The following is a 26,890-nucleotide window of genomic DNA, read 5'->3' on the forward strand; positions in this document are numbered from 1 at the left end:
TTGAATCAAAGATGATTCTTACTCCTCTCCTGCTCAGTGTCAGGATGATTGTGCTGCTATTTCATTTTTTCCCCCATTGTAAATGAACACTGGAATTATGATGGCAGCTAAGGAAAGAAGAAATCCCAAAAATATCATGGATGGGAAAAAAAATTCCTGAAAATGCCCTTAAAAATCCTAGAGTCTTCGGACATTATTTTGATTTCAAAGAAGCCAAGTCCTCTACTGAAAATCACCAGTTAGATTTTCTGGGTCCTGGGAGCCACAATTTAGCATAAAATTTAGAGAATCTATTTCATAAATCACAAGGTAATCACTATGTGGAAAAATGTTTGTAATTTTACAACCTCCCACTCCTAGATTTGTGACATAAAGTTAGAGTTGTCATCTTGAGGTAAAAATCTATATTCAGAGGGCTTTGAAAGGAACTGAATATTCACAGCCCTGATGCCCCTCAGATGTGCAGGTGTGCAGGTTTCATGGGCAAAGATCAATGTTTTGTTTTTGTTTTTTCTTGTAACTTCGACAAAAAATATTACATTCTTTGTGATTGTTACTCTTTCATTGTCAGTGTGTTTTAGACAGAAGCAGAACATCAGAGTCAGGGCTATTTTAAATTCAGGTGAGTAGCCTGAAATGTGTGTGCTTCTGTTTTTTAAGATGCTCTGTGATCTGTTATTCTGGACTGCACCAACCTGCAGATATATAGCCTAATAAATACATTGCCACCTTTTTTGGACATAGCTGGGAGAGTTGGCTTCATATACGTTTTTAATTTTTATTACTATAAAGGAGCAAAGTTTTTAAAAAAGCATTCAGTCATGTATTTCTACTGCAGGTTCGCAATTTAGGTGTATAGTTATTCTTCTGAAGCTGTTGTCCCATTGCCAAAACCATCTTCCTAAGAGTGGGTTGCCAAAAGACATTTTTTAAATTTAATTTACTTATGGGAGAGAAAAAGGACTGGGTATTACTTATCTTCATTGAGTATATACATATTGACTCAAACCAGAACCACAAATTACAATGGAACTCAAGAAAATAGCATGGGTTGCAAGTTCAACAGTATTAATTTTGCCTATTGGCCCTCTAAGGAGGGAGCTGGCTATTGGCACTGCTGTGAAGCAGTGTCTGCTTCAGGGAGGGAAATGTATCAGTCCATGTGCCTAAAGGACCGCCGAGTTAATGATCTTAGGTGCATTATTTTACAGATGTGAAAATCTTTCATAAATTTACTTATTGGTTTGTTAGAATAGACTCGTAAGGTAGATTAGCCTGGTATTTTTATTACCACATTGTAAGTAATAAAACTATGGCACAAATGATATTATTGGGCAAAGTTTGCCCGGCTGGTCACAGGCAGAGATGGGATTAGAATGTAATGATATTCAGGTGAGTGGTCCAATATACGAATACAGAACAGAGAGTCATGCAAATTCATGTCATCAATTAAATATAAGAACAGAACATTTTCCAGAGGAAGTGGAATAAAAGAAAGGCAAAGGTCTTAGGCCTGGTGCTGTGAAATTTCATTCAAAAGAAGTAAACAACCAGTTTTCAAAGACAAAAAGACTGTTAGCAATACCGTGATCATCCCAGCCTCTTCATATGCACTGTCTCCATATGTATCACCGCCTCACTTCTTGGCCTAACCTAATAATACACAACACGATGAATATCAACAACTTGATATACCAGGGTGAGAATTCACACATAATTTTCTCTTCAGCCCCTTCTGTTCTAAACAATCTCTTCACCTCACTTTCCCATGACATTTTCACAGGATAACCAGGCAGTCTTTCTTGCAGTATATTTTTGATTTGTCTAGTTACTTCCTTGTGGTATCTTTTATGCTGTTCCTTTATTCCCTGTATTTCCTATTAATTGGAAGGTAGGTCTGCAGGCTAGATTAGACTCATCATAAACTTTTTTGGCAAGTCAGTTTCATAGGTCATGCTATGCCTTTCGTAATTCATCTCACCAAGCGGCACATAATATCATGTTGTCCCACTATTAGCGATGTTAATTTTTTATTATTTGCTTAAGAGCATTATGAGATGTGTCAGTTTTAAAGATAAGTTTGTCCCTAAATTGTTAGCAAGTATCCTGGCTGTTTTACTTTGTCACCTTATAATTGTCCTGTTCCAAAACTTAGTAGATGTAATATCCATTAGTGATTTTTGTTTGAATCAATTACTTGTTAGCGGTTACAAAAGAGTGATTTTTCTAATTCTATCATTTCTTCTAAATATGTTAGTTGGCATTCTCCTGAGAAGTATCTTCTATCATTAACTAGGGATAAAGTGCAGTTCTTCCTAAAAAGGAATAGTAAATGATTGTTTCTTTTCCATTAATTATCCAGTTTTTTGTAAAATGGTTAGAATAATGGTCTTCTTCAGTGGTGGCAAATCTGGTTTTTATTTTCCTCCTCCTTCATGTTTTTATATCATCACTATAAACTCAGGGACATGTATTTATCCAGAGCTTTACACTTACTTACAAGTTACCATTTTATTTGTTTGCCCAATCAACTCTTCATTGAATAAAATGTGTCCTTTAGTTGACTCCTTAAGAGGACTTGTATGTACAGTATTTCCCATGTTACCGTTTCTTTATAACTGTATCTGTAGCCCAAAGGGGATATGTCTAGGATGAGCTATTCTGGGTCAGTTTACCAGGCACACAAAATGCCATTTTAATATACATATTTGGAACATCTCTTAGGCCATAAAATTTTTCTGGAATTTTTGTTTTAACTTCTGTTCCTTTTGGGGGTTGGAGATTTTTTAAAAACTGTCTTTTTTCTGATCCATTTAATCTCATCCCTTGCTTCCTTTTCATGGTTTTGGCTCTATATAATTATTTTTTGTACACCTAGTTGTACTATTCTTGGTAACTTCATAGTTTTGTCATAAATTCTGAGATGAATTACCTTTCTTTTATTGTCTTCAAAGTGTGCTGAGCTCCCATTTCTAATTTTCTATGGTGTATTTTTAAAAATATATATATTTTTATTGATTTCAGAGAGAGGAAGGGAGAGAGAGAGAGAGAGAAACATCAATGATGAGAGAGTCACTGACTGGCTTCCTCCTGCTTGCCCCCCACTGGGCAACCCGGGCATGTGCCCTGACTGGGAATAGAACCACAATCTCCTCTGTCCTAGGTCGATGCTCAACCGCTGAGCCACGCCCTGCCAGGGTCTATTGTGTGTCTTTATTTACAAGATTTAAATCTTTGGTTCATAACTACAAATGCCTTTTTAAGTACATTAATTCACGAGGAAGTCTGTGACAGTTTTATTCTCTTTTCTTTGTTTTTGGGTGGTTTTTGTCTGCTAAAAGTTTAATTTCTATGTCCTACTTCCTTCTTCAGGTAACTTTATAAGTATTTATTTTACCAGGTTATGTTTGTGTTTGATTTTTTTCCTGGAGTTTTACGAGACGTCCTGGTATAGTTATCATGCATCGCTCCTTTTTTACTGACACAGGCTTCTGGTGGCTTCTCGCTCCCTCCACGGGAGGTCTGACTAATTCAAACATAAACCCTCACTTTGGCCCCCGTGCTTTCTGGCTTTCCCCTCCTGCTCCGCTACCATCCCCGTGACCCCTGTGCAACAGCTGAGATTGTTCTCCTGCGCCTGTGATTTAGTGCCATCGTCCTTGAGAATTCAGCATCGCCTCTGCTAATCCCGCTCTCAGGGCCTTTCCTGTTTATTTCCCTCTGAAATGCTCCTCAGTCACTTCTCCGCTGCTCTAAAGCTGCTCTGCTGTAGTGGAGGGAAAACCCTTTTAGTCTACTAAACACATTTCTTTGAAATACCCTCTTTCATATTGAACTCAAGTAAGAGTTCAAGCCTCGTGCTCTCCAAACCTCAAATAAATTGACTGCTGCCTGAATACCCCTCTTTCCTTTCTGCCTGCAATTTCCTCAGAGAGATTCTACTGACTTTCAAATGCAGCCTCTTTTCTTAAGAACTGATTCTCCTCCTGCCAAGCCCTTTCCGCCCTTTCAGTTCCTCTGCTCTGTATACACAAGGCACGCGCTTTAGTTTGAAGTTTCTGCTGCATTTTCACGTCTGTCTCTCAAGTGGAGATTACAGGTGCAGTTACCCCCACTTGATAGATGAGGTGAGTGACACTGAGAAAGGTTAAATAGCTTGTTAATAATCACTTGCCCAGGGTTCAGAACTGTAACAAAAATTCAAACCTTTTGATTCTCACTATTAGGCTACTTCTATTCTGCCAACCTGCTTGAACTATTTAGTGACACTATAGGACAGAGGTTAAACATCGGACAGACCTAGGTTTTCTTCCTGACTCTACCATATTCTACTTGACCTTGAGCATATTACATACCCAACAATGTCTCAGTTTTCTCATCTATCATATTATAATATTTTCTAACTTAAATTTTAATTGAATTAGTTGAACTGTTAAAAAATTCCCGAAATTCAGCATTTTACCCTAACTAATGGCAAATATATGGTGTGTTAGATATTATCATCAAATGGTCTTCACTCATTGCTGAATAACAGTATGATAATGCTAAGAACTTTTAAGATTTCAATCTCCTAGATTAAGATAAAAGACGGTTTTATAAAATAGCATTAGTATTTTTACATATTATAATTAAATATACTTCAGCCTTTTCTCTTTAAGGTAATATCTCCTTTGGGAAGTAGAATTCTCTAGCTTTTTCATTTACAGTAGAAAATAACCCTGTGATAATTAAGACTATTCCTAGTGCTTTTAAAGACATATACTTTTAAGTATATTTAAATGCATTAGAGAAAAATAATTAGTATGTAAAACCCATTGTTGCCACATAATATCACCCCATGATTGTGCTCTGACTTTAGCAAACAGGTGTGAAATCAGCAAGCCTGGTCCAATAAACAAATTCTAATGGGTTTTATAATTTTAAATATAATTTACATTGAATATGGACCATGGCTACCTGCACTAAAGACCAGGTCAGGAAACCTTTTTGGTAATAGGATAAATAGTTAACGCTTTAGGCTTTGGCTGGGGCATATGGTCTATCTTGACATTTTAGAGCAAAAACAGCCATTGACAATATTTGAAAGAATGGTTGTGGTTTTTTCAAAAACAGGCAGCCAGCTAACTTTGTCATTCAGGCCATAGTGTGTAGACCCATGAGAGAGCAGAAAGGTTATATCTCTTTTGATGAGAGCTTATAAAGATGTCACCAATAAACGTGTGTTGACTGTGAAACTAAGAAGGAGCAAAAGCATGGGAGCAGAGTGACACTTTCGGGAGGAAGGGCACTAGCAGATACTTTCACGGGCTCTCTGATGTCGCCGGAAACACATACCTAATTTTGATGATGTGATGCGGTGAAGGTAAAGGAGCATAAGCGTGGCTGGAGGTTTTCAGAAATCAGAGTAAACTCGTCCATTTCAGAAATTTGTCTGAGCCTTCATTTAGTTACAGTGTGTTGCTAAGTTTCTCAAGGTCATAAATTAATTGTGCTGCTGGAAGCATCATTTATCCATAGCTTTTGCAAAGCTTCAGGTTTAGTTTCAAGATACCTGTGTAAAAAATGATTTTATTTTGTCACTGACCTACAAAATTATATTTTGATTATTAACTTACAGGGTTACATGCTATAGAAAAAAGAGAAAATCAAATTAATTTTATGGATATCAGCAAATGTCTATAATAAGTTTGATTTTTTTTTTTTTCCATTTCCTCTAACACAGCTACATTTGGAAAGGAAGACTAAGTGAAAATACAGTGCTAAATAACCTTGTTTATTGGTTTTCTTTTACCTGTTTTTCTTTGCTAGAACAATGTGAACATCAATTTACAAGTTATGAAATTGTATATACACAAAGCAATCACTATTTGGAGAAATGAGTACAGAAACCAAAATTCTTTTTACTTTATGTCTGAGATAATAATTGTTTGAAAATTATGGTACAATTCTGGGGTGGGACTACAAAAGAAGAAAAAAGCTCTCCTCTTTTTATTTAAATTGTGGAGGAATAGACTTCTTTGATATGCTAATCATACCTCTGTGTTTCAGCCTTCAAGCTTCCCAGTAATTTGTTAAGTATTATTGTAATCAATTCAAACTGCTATAGCTCCTGCATTTGATTTGGTTCCTGTTGTCAAGAAAGTTTCTGAAACTAATTAATGCAGAGAATGCTTTATTGAACAATAAATAAAGGAATGAATGATATTAATAGTTTATAAAATTTAAAAATGATTTCAAACTAGAATCTACATGAGTTTTCTGGAGCATCTATTATACAAATCATTTTTAAAAAGGTCCATGTATTTATATGTATGAAACACAGTCATAAGACACATATATAGCTTGTTTAGGTGTATTAACCCCTAAATTAGTGACCCTTTAGTTTATTCTAGAGATTATGTCAAGAAACAAAATTGTTTTAGGGCTCAGCTACCCTAAACAACTTCTTCCTTTATAATCCAAAAAAACTTAAATGAAATGTGATAATGCCTTTGGAACAAATCACCAATATCTCTAGTGAATTGTAGAATTATATAATCTGGAAAGAGCTAAAAGTGATATAAATATTTTTATTTTAAAAAATAGATATAGCCCTGCGGGGTGTGGGTCAGCATTTGAGCATCGACCTAGGATCCAGGCGATCGGGGTTCAATTCCCAGTCAGGGCACATGCCCGGGTTGTGGGCTCGATCAATGACTCTCTCATCATTGATGTTTCAACTCTCTCTCTCCCTATCCCTTCCTCTCTGTGAAATCAATAAAGATATATTTTTAAAAATAATAATAATTAAAAAATAAAAAATAGATATAATAGAGCGGGAAGTCTACTTAGGAATAACCCAGAGGACTCCACTTGCCCAGCATTGGTCTGTAAACTAGAATTTAAGAAACGCTGCTTTACTGAGTGACTGCGGAGGGCTGGATGTAATGGGAGTAGGCTGTGAGGATATAGAGGGAAAGACAAAGAAAGTCCTGCCATAAAGAAGTTAACAGGGTGACTAACTACAGTGGGACTGTGAAGAAGGAATGTTTCAGAACAGTGTGACCTGGACCGTGAGAAAGCTACATGCAGGATACTGTGACAGGCATTCAGTGCAGATAAGGTGGGGTGAAATGCTAAGTAAGAAGGCATGAGGATGTGTTTTTTTTGTTGTTTTTACCTTTTAAAGTCTTTTTATTGAATTTATTGAGGTGACATTGGTTCACAGGATCATACAGGTTTCAAGTGTACAACTCAACAACACATCATCTGCACCCTGCATCCTGCACCCATTGCCCCAAGCAAAGTCTCTTTCTGCTCCTATTCCCCCCGCCTTGCTCACTTCTTAAAGTTGGTCATGCAAGAGTTACAAAGAGCCCACTGCAAATAATACTTAACCTTATATATAGTGTGTTTTTTTCTATACATACATATATATGGTAAAGTGTAATTTGTAAATTAGACAGAATAAGAGATTGACAACAATAATAAATAATAAAATAGAACACTTGATCTGATAACTGAGATAGCCAGTAAACACATGAAAAGATGCTCATAATTAGCCGTTAGGGTAAGCAAATCAAAACCACAGTGAGATACAACTTCAAGTATATGAGGAATGCTATAATCAAAGAGACAGATTGAAAACAACATTCTTGCAGATGTGAAGAAATTAGAATCCCCATATATTCCTGTGGAAAAGTACAATGGTAGAGACACTTTAGAAAACATTTTGTCAATTACTCAGGTATATACCCAAAAGAAAGAAAACCATGTGACTGTACAAAAATGTCTATACATTATTATTCATAGTAACCAAAAATGGAAACAAATCAAATGCCCATCCACTGATAAATGGATAAATATAATATGGTATATCAACATAAAGGAATGAAATATTATCATGAAATAAATAGAAATGTATGCTGTAAAATGAATAAATATTGAAAACACTATGCTGAGTTAAAGAAGCTAGGCATAAAAGAACACATATTGTATAAATCCATTTATGTGCCAGGTCTTCAACAGGCAAACCCATAGAGACAGAAAGTGGATTTGTGGTTGCCTAGAACTGGAGGAGTTGAGGGGGAATAAGGAATGACTGCTAATGGGTACAGAATCTCTTTTTGGAGTAAAGGAAATGTTTTGAAGTTGATTTTGGTGATGGATGCAAGCCTCTGTGAATATACTAAAAAAAATTATTCAATTATGCATTGCAAATTGGTGAATTATATGGCATGTGAGTTTTATTTCAATAAATATGCTTAGAATTCTTTGGGAACATAAAGGATTGATTTATCTGTTTGGTGCCATGTTTCATAGCTATGAAATTGAAGAATAATGTAATGTAACTTAATAACTTTAATTCTAGTTAAATTAATGTAAGCAAAAATGCAAAGGTGGTCATGAACAGAGAATGGCGAATAATGTGTCACCTTGAAGCAGGAATGTGGGGGACATGAAGAAAATTGGGCTGTGAAATATAAGTTCAGGATGTTCATTATGTGAGTAGGATTTGGATTGTAAAACAGCCAAGTACTTTTGTGTAATTCTGAGCAAGCAAAAGGTTTCCAAGGGGAGAAAATGAAATAGGCACTGCAGTGAATTTTAGCATCCAACTCTGTTTTAATAATGCTAATGCATTGGAAGGGTGCATATTCAAAAATCCTTTACACAATGTGGCTGTAATGTTTAGAAACATGGGGAAATAAATATACCTATTGAATGATTCACAGAAGATTTGGTTGATGTATATTGTCCCTTGTCACCAATTCACAGTTAAAGGTTGCATTGAACATGGTGTACCAATGCAGAATTTTCATCTGTCTCTGCATAATGTCTGTGATGTGTTGCTTAAGATGATTTTTGTCTCTGACTTTTGCGGATGTACTGTGCTTTTAGCATATTTCAGAAGAAATTTGAGAACTGAAACATGATATTTTCTACGTTTCTAGACTTTATAGCCACCTTGTTGATAATATATTACTATTAATCTAATGTTTTCATATATCCATGCTACTGCTTTATGATCCTCTCTCATGCTATGTATTTTTAAAAGTATTTTAAATTTGGAGATAAGTTTAAGTTAATATGTAGATGAAATCTGTGTCCTTATAACACACTTACAAGGAGCAGTAAGGAACAAATAATGGAACAGAAAGCATCTCACAGATTGTTAAATGCGGTCATTATTAAATCAGTGTTTATTTGCTAATGGCAAATGGATTACCTAAAAATCTGCTTTATGGTTTATGTATAAAATATTATTTTAGGAAGTCAGTTTTAATTATTTGCCACCACAATTATATTTTAATTATCTTTCTACATCTTAACTCTTTGTGTTCATGGTACTTTGGAATAAAAACGCAAATAAATGGACCTCTTAATTTATATTCATAATCAGCAATAGCCACCTAACCTTGGTACTTCATGAGCACAGGAGCGAGTGCTAAAGACATTTTCTGTGACTAAGGATTTAATTTTACTTTACACAGCTTTCAGAGTTATTACAGAGTTCATTTGAAAGGAAGAGGCTACAATATAATAATAGTGGTTCTCTGATGAAGCTAGCACATAGAATCCATAATTAAAATATCCAATTAATATTGCTCACCTATGGTACATGACTTTAAAAGAGGCTGGCTTCTTAAGGGATTTGATTGAGATTCCCTTAGGGGCAAGAGGCTACTAATTAAAGGAAGCAAGTAGATTTGTTAAGCCTTCAGCTGGCAATTGGTTTCATTTGGATTCCCTGTATCAGAAAAATATTCAAGGCTGGAACAGCGCGATCCCTTCTCATCTCTTTTACTTTTCTGTTTCTGTGTGGGTGTGTCAGATATTGGGACGTGAACTCGAATCTTACTAATCTAGCTCAGAAGAATAATTAAGTTGGTTTCTGTTTCAGCAATTGGTAGGAAAAAGAAAAAGAGAGGTCGGGACCAGGAGGCAACATAAAACACTTCTTTATACAAAAATTGCCACTGTCATCAAATTTATCACAAATTTCAATTCATAACTACTTCAAATTACAACTTTTTGTGAGTAATTAATATGCAGTTTAAGTTGAATGTGAAGTGAGAATGGTCTTTAAGAGCCGTCCCAAAACCTGGATTGCAGTTCCTGATTTGTTCTTTACTGAATGATTCTGGACAAAGTCCTAAGCATCTTTAAACTAGGAAAAACAAGTGTGACAAGATACATTGAAAGCTCTCTGAAACTACTAAGCACACATGATTATGGGTTAATATGTTAGCTGCAAAAAATGCAAAGCTGTGTAATCACAAGAAAAAAAAAGGGACTATCTTATTAGTTGCATCTTTTTTCTCTCTCCAAATATCAGTGCCTCTCAGAATTGATAGTGGATAGCAGTGATCCCCACCCACTTATAGACTTCAGACCAATAGAAATGATACTATTTGTAAGGCATATTGAAAAAAATGGGCAAAGTTGCTCACACTAAGTTGACCATCTGCTCTGGGGAATTGATTATCAATAATTTAGCACAACCAGAATCCATTTGTGGCCCACTAGTGTAAGGCAGAAAACTCCCCCTGTGTATGAGAATATCCTGGGATTCTGATTTTTAAAGTTTGGTATAGGGCCCAGAAATCTGCACTTTAAGTGTTACCCCAAGGAGTTTTCATCGTACTTTGGAGAACATATGTGCTGAGTTAATTGTTGCTACTCAGTTGAAGGACATGTAATAGAGTTCTTTTGGAACCCGATTGAGAAAGTAATTCCAGACCATACATGGCTGAGAACAGTAATTTGCCAATACCAAGTTAGAGCATTATGGCAAAACAAATACCAACTTTAAGGTCTAAAGACCTGGTTTACTTCCCAATTGTGAAAATTACTATCACCCTAGTAAAATCAATTAACTTGTCTTTACCTTAGTTTCCTTGGGGAGAATTCAGATCCTTCAAAGGGGTCTCTTAGTGAAGATCAAGAAAGAGAATATTTGTATAAACACATTATAAGCCATTTGACATTTTATAATTGTCAGAATTTGTATTATATTATTATTATTATTATTATTATTATTATTATTATTATTTCATTTGCTTTGGAATGTAGAGGTTAATTTCTTGGTTGAATTTTGAGGATTATTTATTTGTAATATAATTGCAAAGTCACAAATGATTTATTTGAAGTAAATGACTTGCTCCTGCTCAACAGAGTATCTTTCAGAAAACATCTGCAAAGTGACAAGCAGAAATCTATCAAAAAGATTGAAGTCAGAGGGTAATATAGCTCATCACTGTAGCTTCATAACACTCCTAAAATGCTCATAAATGTGATTTTGAAATAATTTTATATATCTAAAATTAACATTAATTGACTTGATTAAATGAGCTTTTAGTTTGAAAATAAAATACTACAGAAAAAATGGAATGTAGTTTCGAAGGAAATTGAGTAAACATAATCTATCCATCTTGCCAGGAGTGCTACTAATTCCTAATTCGGGCAACAACATATTGCAAATTATTCATACGGGACAAAAGTTGCCAAAACCTTCTATGACTCAATTAAGGAATCCATATACGATTGATTACATCTGTCTTGTTTAATGTTGTACCCTATTAGAAAATTGGTTCTTTTTATCAAACAGCAGATATTAATTGAATTCCTGTTCCTTATCAGGTATTTAGAGTGTAAAGCAAATCTTAGGTTAAGACCTCAGAAAGCCTGATATATTGATAGAAGATTATAAGAACATTAATATGTAAATATAATATAAAGTAATACTAATGCAATATTTGTAAGGCTTGTAGATTCTTTGAGAATGATAAATTCCTTATATACTGTTATTAAGAGGGCATCTGAATCAAACAACGGGCATCGAGGTAGGCTTGTCAAAGATGTTAGACTTGTGTTGACTTCAGAAATCCAGCAAAAGAAAGACCAAGAGTGGACAAATGGTGGGGCAAGCCAGCTATCAGAAACAAATGAGTGGAGCAAGCCAGGTATTAGAAGGCAGAAGTCTTGGAAACTGTGGTGAACAGAAGAGTGGTCTCTCCACACTGTTCTAGGTGATTGTTGCCATGCGAGCTGTAAACTCACTAATATCATGTCTTCTAATATTTTCAAACAGAGCCAATTATTCAGACTTTTGTGTAAAATATTTATTTAAAATATTGGCAACTAACCTAATTATTTTGTTATTAAATTTTAAGAAACCACACAACAGATGCCTGCCGACACAAAAATTTGGCCCATGCGCCACACTTTTCGATCTCTATTCTAGTTAGAAACCATGATAAATCAAAGCAGGTATAAAGCAGTTTATAAGATCCATCAATATTTCTAAAATGGTTATGTAGCTATGAGGACTCATGTCTATACTAGAATCTCTCTCCAATGTCAGGAAATCCAAAAAGTATGTATATAAGAGAAAAGTACACTAGAGTATATATATTTGGGGCATAAACCTAGGAAACAAACATGAAAGTTAATTGAAAGGATACGAAATTTGGAAAAGCATCTGCATGAATTTTAAAAACTTAGTTCTTTAAATAGCAAAAGAAATTGAGAGGAGTAGATACAAATATTTAACTTCTGTAGGTTATGAATAAGAGCCCGTACTGTACCTTAGAAATATAAAAGAGAGCGTCTCTTGCAACATGAGCCTGAACACAGTGTTTAAATTGCACAGAGACATATGAAATGAGAGGCATAAGAGAAAGGGGGAAAGCCACAGATCCATCCTTGAGCAGAAGGAGGGTTCAGTGGCAGGCAGTGTGCTCTTAAGGCACTTACGTCATTATTAACTGATGTTATGATAGTCATCATTCATTTGACTATGGGCTATTTAATCCAAAATAATTCACCATTGAAATGACAAAGCGCAGATATGGCCTCAAGTCCGTTTTTCAGTTTTCAACTACCTCTTGTTGGAAGAACAGTGCTGTATGTTCCACTCTGAAAAGTGCATACTTACTAAAAAATAACCAACCCACTGGGTTGACTTTGAGATTCTTACTCGTCGATTTTGTTTCTAAAGGAGGAATTCAAAATTGTCAGCTCACACAGTTAGTGCAAACTTGTCTGATGGACTTTGCAGGCTTTGTACTTGGTTTCCAGATTGAAAATAATAAAGTTTCAAGGGTGAAAGTCTCTGAAAAGGCCAAGATGGATGCTAATTTGCATAAAGATGTCTTTAGTAATTCCAAAATTATACATTTTTATTTTTGGTGCCTGTTAGTATCTGGATAGTTATACCTCAATAGATCATTATTTCACACAGGCCAGTGTTTCTTAAAATGTGACTCTCAGACCACCTGCAATACTATCATCTACTAACATCCCAGTGAAGATGTGTTTTCTTCCAGGGTCCTCTGTTTCACACATGATGAATTCTTATTTATGTGTAATTTATGGATTTGTTACTGGGTGCATGATATTCCCACCTTCCTCACAAAGAAAACTTTAAAGGTTCACACAAGATCCATGTCTGTGAAAGCTGCCTTCTATCTCATGGACTCCTTTATTTCATACAATTCTGAAAGTTTTTTTCTTACACATATTTACATCATTAATACCTGAAACAGAGTCTGGAAAAGTGCCTCACAGCTTCAGAGAATAAGCAATTCTATTGTAGAGCATGTCTTTTAAATTTTCTCTTCCTTACAGTTAGCTTAAATTCACTGCTTAATATCTAATTTTCTTCTCTCGGGTGACACAAAGTACATCTTGTCTTCATTCTTGACAATATTGCAGCTATTTCGAAACATCTGTCATGAGTTTTCACATTATTCTCATTACCAACCTAAGTATTCCTAATGCTTTAATCATCAGTTATATTAGCAAATCAAAAGGCCTAAAGACTATCTAGTCATGTGTGACTAGTCTCAAAGATGATAAACAGTAATTTGCCAATATTTATATATCTAAACAGTATGAGTTGAGATTAGAAACCAGGTCATATTTTTCAAGAATAGTTTTAACATAAAAAACATTTAAGTACAAAGTCTTAATTTAATTTTTTGTAATTACTTATATTGTTGGATGTTTCAAATGTGCCTTTGAAATGGCCTATCTTTGTAGAACAAATTCAAATTTGAACATGTTTTTATGTAAATCAAACTTTATACTCAATATTCTGGAAGGCTTCTTAAGTAGTGGAATGCTCCAACATTTCTGAATATACTCTTTAAAAAAAAAATTATTGTTGAAAGTGTTACGGATGTCACCAGTTTTTCTCCCGTTGAGCCCCTCCACCTCTCTCACCCAACCCCCAGGACTTCAGGGCAATAGTGTCTGTGCCCATGGTTATGCATATATGCATGTAATTTCTTTGGTTAATCTTTTTGTGCTCCCTTCCCCCTTCCATACTCTTAAGTGTTATTAGTGGAAAAAGATGATAAAAGTGCTTCAGAGAACTGACCTTGATCATGTGCTGTTTAATACATTTTATTTTCACTGCCTTATTTAGGGATGCTTTGAACAGAATGGGGCTCCCACCTCCTCAATTTTCTCCATTAATTTTTAGTAGTTGAATATAAAACTACTACAAATAATGGGCATACACATCCTCTGTTTCCCATGACTTGTAAGTCTCCTACCCAGATTCTACCCCAGAGCGAAGTGATTATAGAGTTGTCTTATTGAGACAATCAACTTAAGAATGATGAAATGCATAGAATAATTATAAGAAGGATTCATTAGACAAAATTAAGGCAGGGTCTATAATAAATCTCATCACTAGCACAGTGTTTGACTTTCTAGACTACTTATATGGATCTTTAATGGCCATATCTTTTCCTCCAAATGCTTAACTGGATAATAGGACTTTCTAGTGATGGCTACAACTAAGATCATTCAAAAATAAACTCATAAACTTCCAGTAAATTAGGAAGATTGTCAAAGATAATATGAGTCTGTTTTGTCAGTGTCTCTACTCAGCTGGCCTGCATTCTTTTTCTAGGGAAACATACTCATATTATCTTTCTCTCTCTCACACACACATGCACCACAGTGCCAAACCAAAGTGAGACACACCAAAATGAAACTCAACGTATAGCAGAGTTCAATTTCAAGTATTGCCTGTCAGTTCAGAAGCTAAGATCTCAGTTTATTCAAAAAACGGGGACAGAATTAGTGTGCAAACAGGTGGCTAAAATGCTAGAGAGGGTTAGTTCAAACTTTACACACATAGAAATTTATGCTACTTCATTCTTCATGTATTAAAGGACTGTCTAAATGCCTTAATCTCCTCGAAGGGGGCAATTTGTTTTATAATAACAATGGGCAAACTTTTTCTGCATCTCTAAACTTACTGAATCATGTGTGATGGCTTTTGTAATCAGCAATTTTATTTTTATTGATAATATAGAAGATCCCTTTATAAAGCTATTTAAAACAACTGTTTTTTTTTTTTCCAAAATAATATTTTAATGCAAGATTTTTAAAATCAAGATTAATGCAAAATATACACAATAAGAAAAATTTCAAAACTTTAATAAAGACAGAACCATATTACTTTTTTAAATTATTGTTTAGCAAGAACTTTTTATTCTTTTTCAAGAATTGTTTTATATCAGTTATTTTGCTCATTCTGCAAACTAAATATTTTTTCTAATCAAATTCCCAAATAAAGTCTAGCTCCAGACAATTCTATTTCATTTTTGTGTTTTCCCCTCTTTGAGTGTTTAATCCAGCCCCCAAATATCTACTCATTTCTTATAAACAACCCAGTTAAAAAATGGGCAAAGGATCTGAACAGACACTTCTCCAAAGAGAACATACAGATGCCCAAGAGACATATAAAAGGATGCTCAACATCACTAATCATCAGAGAGAGGCAAATTAAATCCACAAGGAGATATCACCTCACACCTGTCAGAATAACTATCATCCACAATAAATCAACAAACAACTGTTGTCAAGGATGTGGGGAAAAGGGCACCCTTGTGCACTGTTTTGTTGAATGAAGATGGGGGTAGTTCTGTGGAGAGCAGTATGGAGTTACCTCGAAAAATTAAAAACGGGCCCTGGCTGTGTGGCTCAGTTGGCTGGAGCATCCTCCTATACAACAAAATGTTGTGCGTTTGCTTTCCAGTCAGGGCACACACCTAGGTCGCAGGTTTGATCACTGTCTCTCTCTCTCTCTTCCTCACTACTCTCTCTCTAAAAATCAATAAAAAACATATTCTTGGGTAAAGATTAAAAAAAAAGAAACTGCCTTGTGACCCAGGAATTCCACTTCTGTGAATTTGTCCAAAGAAACTCAAAATACTAATTCAAAAAAAATGCATGCACCCCTATGTTCATTGCAGCATTATTCACAATAGCCAAGATTTGGAAGCAGCCCACGTGCCCATCAGTAGATCAGTGGATAAAAAAGCTGTGGGACATACACACCATGGAGTACTATGCAGCTGTGAAAAAGAAGGAAATCTTACCCTCTGCAACAGTGTGGATGGGCCAGAACCATATTAAGTATTTGTTCTTTTGTGTCAGGCTCCAATCTTGACATGACACTATTTTTGTTTTCCTGTTTTTGAAAGATTATTCAATGTTTTTCTTATTATCACTTCCCCAGCTTTATTGAAATACACTTGACATATAACATTCTATAAGTTTAAGATGTACAATATAACTTTGCATATTATTGGTAAATACATATTTTAACTAATATAAAACTTATAATGTTTGAACATATTAGGATAAAACTCTTAAAATTTTGGTACTATGCAATGACACTATACTGTGACAGACAAAATAGAAACAGGAAGTCAACAATTTTTGGACAAAAATTTAAAGAACTTAATGTTATTAAAACTTAGGGTTAGCACATTATGCGCTCTATCTACATCTTACATCAGCGATTTTCCACCTTTTTTATCTCATGGCATACATAAACTAATTACTAAAATTCTGCAGCACGCAAAAATATTTTGTGCTGGTGTGACAAAAATAAAGGTATAATTCTGATTTATTCACACCAAACAGTTATTGCTGTGTTGGCTGTTGTCATTTTTTTATTGACAAGGTAAGGGAAAAGAGGTCAGTGCCCCTGACTAAATGGTCAGATATTGCATGCTTTAAAATTCTCGCGGCATGCCTGTGTGCCTTTTGCTGCTCAGTGGTTGAAAATCGCTGTCCTACACTCATAGAATCAATAATAATTTTTATTACAAACATAGTTTGCTACAGTTAAAGATCAATAGATGTTCAACAGAATAAAACCTGGCCAAATTTTGCCAAAAGTTCATAATTTGATTAAATAAACATTTTAATATATTTAATTAAGTAAAATTTTATCATTGTCTTAAAATATTAGGATATTTAAGATATTATAAAATGTCACTGTCTCTAGCTACTCCGCAATCTTTTTATCTTTTACTATATTTGAATTATGTTCTTTATACTCTGTGCATATTTATCTCTTGCAATTTATTGGTTTGTGTGTATTTTTTACTCAAGAAACTTTCCCTAATCTTTTTTGAAACCTCATAAACTAAATATACTGAACATTTCTTTGGGTGTTGGTTGCTGGGATATAATCTTGATTTATATTATTTCTCTCTGGCCATTCTTTGTGAATGTTTCCTTTTCTCTGACTTGAAAATTTAACAATTTCATCCTGTTCTATCTTTGATTACTTATGTTTATTTTTACATTCTCACGATATTGTGGACTGGCTTAGTTTTGTACTGTGACCCTCCCTTTTCCCACAAGAAAATAATAGGGTCTAGTACAGAATAATTCGGACTTGAAATTGTAAAAAATAGTGAGAGGAGGGAAGGATTAAATATTTTTCACCAGAGGAGTCAAGCTGATGTCTGATGAGAAATATTTTCTTACCCAGCCGGGCGTGGCTCAGCAGCTGAGCATCGATTTAGGATCCAGGAGATGGAGGTTTGATTCCTGGGCAGGGCACATGCCTGGGTTGCAGCCTTGATCCCCAGTCGGGGGCGTGCAGGAGGCGGCAGATCAATGACTCTCTCATTGTTGATTTTCTATCTCTGTCTCACTCTCCCTTCTTCTTTCTGAAATCAATAAAAACATACTTCTTTTAAAAAGTGAATTGATGCCTTTGCTCGGGAAGATACAACCCTCCCCACTTGTTATAGGGAGACTGCACTGATGGTGGAGGCAGGAATGAGGGGTGTGTTTTAGCCTTTGGAGCCCTGAGGAATCCTGGACCTGCCTTTTTAGGCAGGGGAAGGATAATTCTGTCAGAGGATCCCAGCAATGCAACAACAGTTTTCTCCAGAAAGAAGGTCAAGGGCCCTTCACTTCATGGGGCTGAATTGGGGTAGTTCTGCCTTTCATTGACAATACCCAGATCTCCTAGAGTATGATATAGCTAAACAAAGCCCTCAATGATTATTGAAAATTATGTCATTATGAATCCGCAAACTTTTATGTTATAAAAAGCAGTAGCCTTAATTACAATATTGCATAATTGCAAATATGCATCATTTGATTTATTACTGTGTTTATAAACATGAGTGCATTTAAGGGACAATTTGTGGGGCAAAAAGAGTACATTTCATATTTTCTTTGAAAGCACAAACTCCTCAGAAGCAAGTGTTCCCAGGGGAACTTAACAATAATAAGAGTAACAACAAAAACAATGGTGAGGGTTCATGTGAACCAAAAGGCAGAGACCAATAAACCAGAGAGTGGAAACATAGGTAAAATTTTTGAATAAAGACTGTGCTCGGTATCTGAAGCCTTTATCACATGACAGTGTATTGTGGAAGTGATTGTTAAAAGTGGGAATGCTGAGAAGTGTTTGGAGGGGATATTTAGTGTGTGTGGAGGAAGGGTTGCTTTCTCACTCATTTTCTTCTCAGTATATTTTGGAGAGTAAAAGCAAAGGAAGAAAAACATATAACTATACTTGGTGAAAACCAGAAATCCCCAGAATTACTCTTTTGGAAACACAAGTGGAATATTTTTGGAATATGTTTAGCATCATCATCATAATTACTGTAATCAGTTTTTTGGTAATTCCATTCTATTTTTCACAGAGAAAAATATGCATTTGAATTATAATTGGGTAGCCAGTGATAAGCCAAGGTACACTCATGGAAAGGAGTCGTCTCGTCTCTTTTCCCTGTAACTTCTGCCATGAAGACAGACGCAGAGTTATGGTTTAGCTACAAAAAGCAGAACATGAAAGGCTGCTTGGTCCCCCATGGATCCATTAGGTTTGTGGCCTATATATATTACAGTTGAACTCACATTTATTGAATGTTTGCTACTTTCTAGGTAATATGTGAGAAGACAATTATTAAGGCATGCTCTCTGCACTTTAGGACCTAAGAATCTTATGAGGAAAGCAGACATTTCTACAACTCACTGCCTGCTTTACTGGCAGTATAAAGCTAGAGTATGTGCTGCTTCTGAGATGGGTAGATTAATGGTGCCATTATGAACACTTTTAAGCAGAAAAACCCCCAAAAAACATTTGCATTGTTTCTATGTATATAAGAGAAGGGGGAATGTTCTTATGACAGGAGGAAAAATATCTAATAATATAATATTGTATGAATACTCATCAGTAACTATATACTTGCTGTCTGGTAGTTTATTATACCAGGGTTTACCTTTATAAATCTATGTACCTTATGTTTTGAATTTCCAAGAATGTTTTTTTCTCTCTTTAACTCTCCTCAGGTTATCTTCTAAGCAGACAGACAATAACATGATGGAGGAAGACAATCCTTGAGAATTAGTTAAGGGCTAGCACTGTACTAAGTAGTTTACACAAATTATCTTTTACAATACTCACACAAATCCACAAGTCTTAGTTCTGAAATTAAACAAGGAAGAAACAAAATAAAACTTGAAATATTTTATCCCTGTCATGTGTGTTTGACTATATACAGGGTGTCCCCCCAAAATGTATACAGACTTTGAATAAATATAATTCCAGTGGGTTAAATCTAAAAAGAAACATCAATTGAGCTATCAGCTGTTAAGCGTGTGTGTGTGTGTATGTGTGTGTGTGTTATATGCATTTATGTAGCCATATCTTTATTTACTTTAATTTGAACTTGATAAAGTAAGTAGCTGTTGTGGACCTGAAGTATATTTTAATTGTTGAAATTGAAATTGAAATGAAAGTGATCTAATCAATTTCTGCCCCCTTTAGACAGGGCTGTATTTTATTTTATTTCTAATTTTAGAAAGTATTAGAGATACCCTCTTTTTCCCCCATTGACACCTTCAACCCGGCACCCTCTCCCTCCCCTCCCTGCCCCAGGCCTTCCCCACACTATTGTCTGGGACCATGGGCCATGCATAAATGCATATAAATTCTTTGGTTAATCTCTTCCCGTATTTTAAAGAGCACTTCCAGAGAATAGAAACCTAGGCCCTCCGCATTTGGTAATCCTGGTGCAGACATTTTAGGGTGTGGATAACATTCTGTCACTGTTTAATTACAAATGGGGCCCTGGATTCTCTTTGCTGCGTGGGGAATTCTTGAACCATCGGTTTTTGATTTCTCTCCCCTGTTGCTTAGGGACTATCAGGTTTAGTTGTCTGCCAGTTTAATGCTGGTGGGAAGCTTACTTGAGACTTCCCTCTGTGTTACCCCGTGTGAGGCTAATGGGATTAACCATATTAGCTTAATCTGAGTATATTTAGAAAGTAAATCTGAGCATATTTAGAAAGCAAATCTGTTAATCTGCTGCATGAAACATGGTTTATTATATTCAAATTTAAATGTTAAAAGGGAGAAAATTCTGTTCTCATGATACGCATGCCGTGTAGTTTTGGCAGAACATACTTTGCAAGAACCAGAGTTCTTCACCCTGTCTGTTCCTACGGGGGAGAATTACCTCATATTCACATCTGGAAGAAAACTATCAGGACTCCTCAGGATTACAGCAGTGCTCGCTCTCACTGCCTAGGTTCCCTGAAAGCCTTGCCTTCTGAAACGTCCTGGAACTGCCCTAAGACCTGGCATTTCTTACATTTGCAAGTAATCAGACATTGTCTGAACTGATGAAAGCTTCAGATATAGATCCTAAGATCAGCTAATTAACTTGTTGCATTAGATATAAAAGATTATGTAGACAAATTTATAAATGCATCATTTCATTTCTTTGATAGTGTGTTTGGAAATTGCACTGGCTATTCATCTCATAATTTCTCAACTGAATTCATTCGATAAGCTGGGATTCTATGTGTTTTGGTGAAAGGAATACATCATTGCTTGAATGTGTTTATGATGATAAAATATGGCTAAAAGACTTTTAAGGGATTAAAAACCTGGGTTGAACTTTTGTTAATTTTGTGCTTGAGGGAAAGGAAAAAGGAATGCTTTTGATATTGTTCTTCTGTCTGTGTGTGTCAATATCTTTATAATGTGGTGATTTGCAACTGAGAAAAGATCCTGGACTTCGAGGTCAAATCTTGGCTCTGCCATTTATTTTGTAACCGTGGGACCCAGAGCAACTTCTCTGAGCATTACTTTCCTCAGAAGGGTTTGAAAGGGTGATAATTTCTGTTTCTTCCTGGAGTTGTGGGGCCGAAATTTAAATAGATCATTACTAAGTTCTAACATGCAATAGATATTCAATAAGCATTTATTTCCCCTGTATTTTATCATCATTATTTTTGTATTTTATAATTTATACCCAACCTCTTTTCTTGTCTTCATACTTTATTTCTTGCCCTTCTAATGAGCCACAATACCCGAAATATCACTTAGAAATACTATATCAGAGCTAAGAAAGTGGGATGTGACTGTAATGGTGTGATATAATTTGGGGATTGTTAGAAAATCATTTAGTTTTTCTCTGATCACTTGCTTAAATGGTAGTTTATTTTTAATTTCTCCCTATTTTAAGGCACCTGAGTGCTATGGTCCACTTTGAGATAGGGTGAGATGAAACTATGTCTTTATGACTTATCCATTATGCTGTTATGTGGATATATCATTGTAAATATGATTTTAAAAGCTATAGTTGGAATAGTAATGAAACTATTTTGCTGCCTTATTATGTAGATTTTGATTCAGCCTCAGATTTTCAAATTTTTATTTTATCCTTAAAACTAAACCAAATTAAGAGGGGGAAATATTTACAATACACATAAAAAATAAATTTCTGGCTGCTACAATCAAAGATATAAGTTATAATTAAGTGTCCCTTTCTCTGGTTATATTTAGATAGAATATAAAATTCTATTGGCTTCATTATCTAAACTATAATCTTACATAAAGGAACAGAAATCAGTTATTTTAGAGTTTCTCTCCATCTTAATATTTAAGCTTGAGATTTTAAATTTAAACAGAATAATACTAAGAAAATAATATTGAATATACTTCCAATGCCAATAATCTAATGATTTCACAAAGCTCAAGTTAAAAAGAAAAAACTACTCATAGGGCAAGGATTTCTAGTTTTGCTTTGCTTTTATATATACTTTTTTTAATTTCAGAGCATAAAGTTGCTTCCTTAACATATCAAATTCAATAAAGCGATAAACTGAGTCATCAGTATCTTGTTGAAAACAATAGAATAACATCATAGTTAAAATCAGGCAAAACATATGTTACAAAAAGGGCAGTTTTATTTGTACCATAACAATAATACTGTTGGATTGGCTAGAGGGCACTGAGAATAAATGGCTCTGGTGTTGCCAGTTACACAAGTTGGCTTGGCAGCTTGTTGTTTTATTGGCATTGTGGGAGGGACTGAGCTCTTCGCATTGTCCTGACAAATGAACCCATCATTTACATAACTGCTGAAACACTGCCATAAAATGGAGAGGTGCTAAATGGTTTATGCAAAAATGACTTTGCACAAAATCTGATCTGCTTTTTGTTTTGATTTCTATTTTTTATATTTTTGCTTTCCAAGATTTCAGTTATTCACAGTCAACCACTGTCCAAACATATTAAATGGAAAATTTCAGAAAAAAACCGTTCATAAGCTTTAAATTTCACACTGAGTAGCATGATGCAGTCTCGCCCTGCCCTGGTCCTGTCCAGGATGTGAATAATCCTTTGCCCAGCGTATCCACACTGTAGCTATCTGCCCCTTAGTCACTTGGTAGCAATATTGGTAAGCAGGTTTTCCAGGTACAACAGTGCTTGTGTTCAAGTAACCTTGATTTTACCTAATAATGGCCCCTTAATAATTTCTTCCTAAGGCAATGAGAATGTTACGTGGTGACTGATCCCATTCTAATCCCCTCCTTACAAGCTAAAGGGAGGAGCTTTGAAGGAGTTTAGTGCAATGCTCTGTGAGAGGACTCTCCTGCATTGGGACTGAGACATGAAAGAGCCACTTGACCTTCTACTCCCTGTTTCTATGACAGTGAACCTGACCCCTGGAGCAATTTATTGTCACCATTCCATCCTATCCGTGTGTCCTTTGTATTAAGGAGGTGGGGATATGTGTGAGTGATGTGTTTGTGTTTAATAAAAAAAGGGACAGAAGTGTGTTTAATGCCAAAGGCAATTCTGAAGAAGACGACAACGTAAAGGACCCAGATGTTTTTCTGTGTAAAATAAATAAAGCAACAATAATTTTGTCCTTTTGAAATTCAGACAAGTTCAATTTTCCTTCTACTAACTTAAATAGTGCCTTATCCAGAAGCTAACAAACTCTATCATAGACTTTAGATGAATTAGACAAATATTTAAGAGTTTGCTTAAATCTCCCCCTGGTGAATCCTGTTCAGTATTGAAAATTGCTGCTACCCGACTGACACAATTCCCTTTCCCTACCCTGATCATTTTTTACCCTTTAAACTTATTACCTCTAATTATATATCATTTACCTGTTTTATGCTTATTGGCTATTGTTCATTTCTGTCTATTGCTATATAGTAATTGCCAGATTACAAGATTTAAAAAATGTGTTGCCCGTCCGGGCGTGGCTCAGCGGTTGAGCATCGACCTAGGATCCAGGCGATCAGGGTTCGATTCCCAGTCAGGGCACAGGCCCGGGTTGTGGGCTCGATCAATGACTCTCTCGTCATTGATGTTTCTATCTGTCTCTCTCCCTCTCCTTTCCTCTCTCTGAAATCAATAAAGATATATTAAAAAAAAAAGATACATTATAAAATATGTATTTATTGATATATTTCAGGTCCCTAGAAAAATGCCAGTAACACAGGCTACAGAGTGAGCAATAAATATGTAGTAAATGAACAAGTAAAATATTTAAACAGTTTGCGGCAACAATAGCATGTCTTAAGAAACTGAGAAATTTTTTTCTAGTTTCAATGGGAAACATTTTTGAAAAGTGTCACTCATTTGATGTTACAAGAATACAAATAGATATTAATTTGTCTTAAATCTGGAACTGAAAGTAAAACAATTCCAGTGATAGATTTAAAAATGTTTAAATCCATTTTGCTCACTCTTAGCTTCAATTGAAGAATAAAGATAAAACTATTGAATAACAGATAAAGTTTTATTTTTATATCCTTGTGATGAATAATAAAATTAGAAAATATTAAGCTAAAACATTAAAGATTTTTAAAACATCTCAAGAGGAAATAATTTCAACATCATATCTTTGCATCATCTTAACATTAGGACATAACTTAGATTTACTTTATATTTTTCTGATTTCCACAGATAAATATTCTAAGTCTAGCAAGTTAATTATCTACAGGAATTTCAGATAGTTGGATATCTTTCCAGGTAATTTTTTAAAAAATGACAGTAGTTCCTTTTATAATGGATACTAATTCCAGTCCTGTTACAAATGTGCTTCATGACCTTAAACAGTACACGTCTTTCAAGGCGTCACTTTACACCCCCCAAAATGTGGGATTCAATTTCTATAACCTCTTAGTTTTCCATCTACTTCTGTGATTGTGTGCCTATGTATCTTCCAATTCTATAGTAGTGTATCTCTTCTCATTTCACTATGTGTGATCTTGTTTTTATGATAAAACATAGTGTTAAATAAATATATGTGTATTTACTTTTAATATACTATTTCTACATTTAAAAAAGTGAACTTATATCAAAACAATGGTTAATTTTAGAATTAGACACAATCTTATACTACATATTACCTATGTAAAAAAGATGTATATTATACTATACTCTAAATATGTATTTATAAAATATATTTTATAAATATATTTTTATATATTAAAGATTAAAAAAATGTTTCTGTGATGTTTGCCTTGAAACTACAGTTTAAAAATGGAATGTTGCCTGGCTGGCATAGCTCAGCGGTTGAGCATCAACCTATGATCCAAGATCACAGTTCGATTCTGGTCGGGGCACATACCTGGGTTGCAGGTTCGATCCCCAGTCGAGAGCATGCAAGAGGCAGCCGATCAATGAATGACTTTCTCATCACTGATGTTTCTATCTCTCTCCCTCTCCCTTTCTCTCTCTGAAATCAATAAAGACATATTTAAAAAATAAATAAATAAAATGGAATGTGTTATCATATTTATCAGGAGCTTGCCTTGTTCTAAGAATTGAACTAGACATTTTGACTTCTACTATCTCATTTACTGAGAGAAGTTAGAGTTGTCAAAAAATCCTGACAAATTTAAGGACAATATATTGTTAATGTGATCTTGTATTAACTTAGACATCTTGTCCCAAAGCCAACACAATAAATTTTACTTTTTTTAAGATATGAAGTATAATGCTAAACAATTATTAATGTTTCAATCATTTTGCCCCAAAGGCTAAATTATTGCAATGTGAAATATATTACCCTTGTATTTTTTGAGAAATAAACATATTGAGTATATGTATAGAAAGGAGGAAATTTTTCTATAAACATTTTATTCCTCAGGTATAACCACTGTATATGTATTTAGTATATATATTTAAGTCTATTTATTGTCCATTTTAGTTAAGCCATCTTGTTGATCAAACTTAACAACAATATTCTTTATGCATTATGTCCATATTCATTGAGAAATTTGAGGAATTGGCTTCCAAAATCATCCAATATCTGGACCTGAAAGTTTTGTTAATACAAAATTTAATCAGAAATAACTCTTTTAAAATAGTATTGGCAAACCCATTGTATTGTTTTTGTCTATAATAACATATCAGGTAATTGGAAAAATTACATCAGTGGCAGATGTTGTAAGGAAATATTTGATAGTAAACAATAGTTTTCCCTTAGTTATATAACTTTGCTCAGATTCAAATTTGAAAATGCATTTGACTCATCAGTTGTTTTTTTCTATTTACAGGAATTTGCAATGTCATGTTTCTGAAAATTATGCACAAGAGCTACAGATAAGGTACAATATATTTTATTTTATGTTAAATTTCACATATAAAGCATCATGTCAAGAGTTCAGTGACTAAGAGTTGTATCTCATAAAGAAAATCTTGAGTAAATTGGCTTGGGGATCCAAGTTATAGCCATCATCTGTTTTTGGCAATTACCCTATGATTATTGTTTTGTTTTATTGAAACCCACTTGGATGGACATGCCTACCATTTTCTGCTTTTCTCAAGCACCAGTTGTTTGCAGCAAAAAAATAACTGACTTAGTTCTCTGCCATCCAACAAAGACTTTCTTGCTAAATATCAAAAGGTAACAGATGAAGCAGTTGTCTACTGAAAGGACCTCATGTAAAAACATTTGTTCAAGTCTAACAGCCGCTAGGACAAAACCATGGGAAGCCTGAATTTCTCTATGTCAGGAAAAGCGTCAAATCTAAAATCTGAGTGGGGAGTGATGTGAAGAAACTGAGAGAGTTCTTTCTTAAAAAAAGACTTAGCTCTTTATTCTTAATATATAATGATTTGGGTGAGTCATTAAAAGTGAATAATGTTAAACAGAATTTATGTATTATCTAAGACTATAAATTAATGCTACAAAGGTTTATTCCTTGATGTATTCCGGGGGAAAATTTTGTATTTAACAAAAAAGCATTTTGATATGCAAATAATTTACTTGCAGCTCTGTTTCTCTCTGAAGAGACTCTTGTGAGTGTA

At 34.7% G+C, this 26,890-nt stretch overlaps 1 protein-coding gene across 1 annotated transcript in view; it reads left to right on the forward strand.

Moving 5' to 3' along the window:
* The window catches only part of PCDH15 (protocadherin related 15), a 900,353-nt gene that overhangs the window by 306,620 nt on the left and 566,843 nt on the right, over nt 1-26,890 (forward strand). Inside the window, exon 4 of the mRNA XM_087824418.1 lies at nt 26,137-26,187. The gene's annotated coding sequence lies outside the window, so the exon portion shown is untranslated. The remainder of the gene's footprint in view (nt 1-26,136; nt 26,188-26,890) is intronic.

The sequence above is a fragment of the Miniopterus natalensis genome, chromosome 14 (assembly GCF_054644295.1).
Source record: "Miniopterus natalensis isolate mMinNat1 chromosome 14, mMinNat1.hap1, whole genome shotgun sequence".
NCBI classification, from domain to species: Eukaryota; Metazoa; Chordata; class Mammalia; order Chiroptera; family Miniopteridae; genus Miniopterus; species Miniopterus natalensis.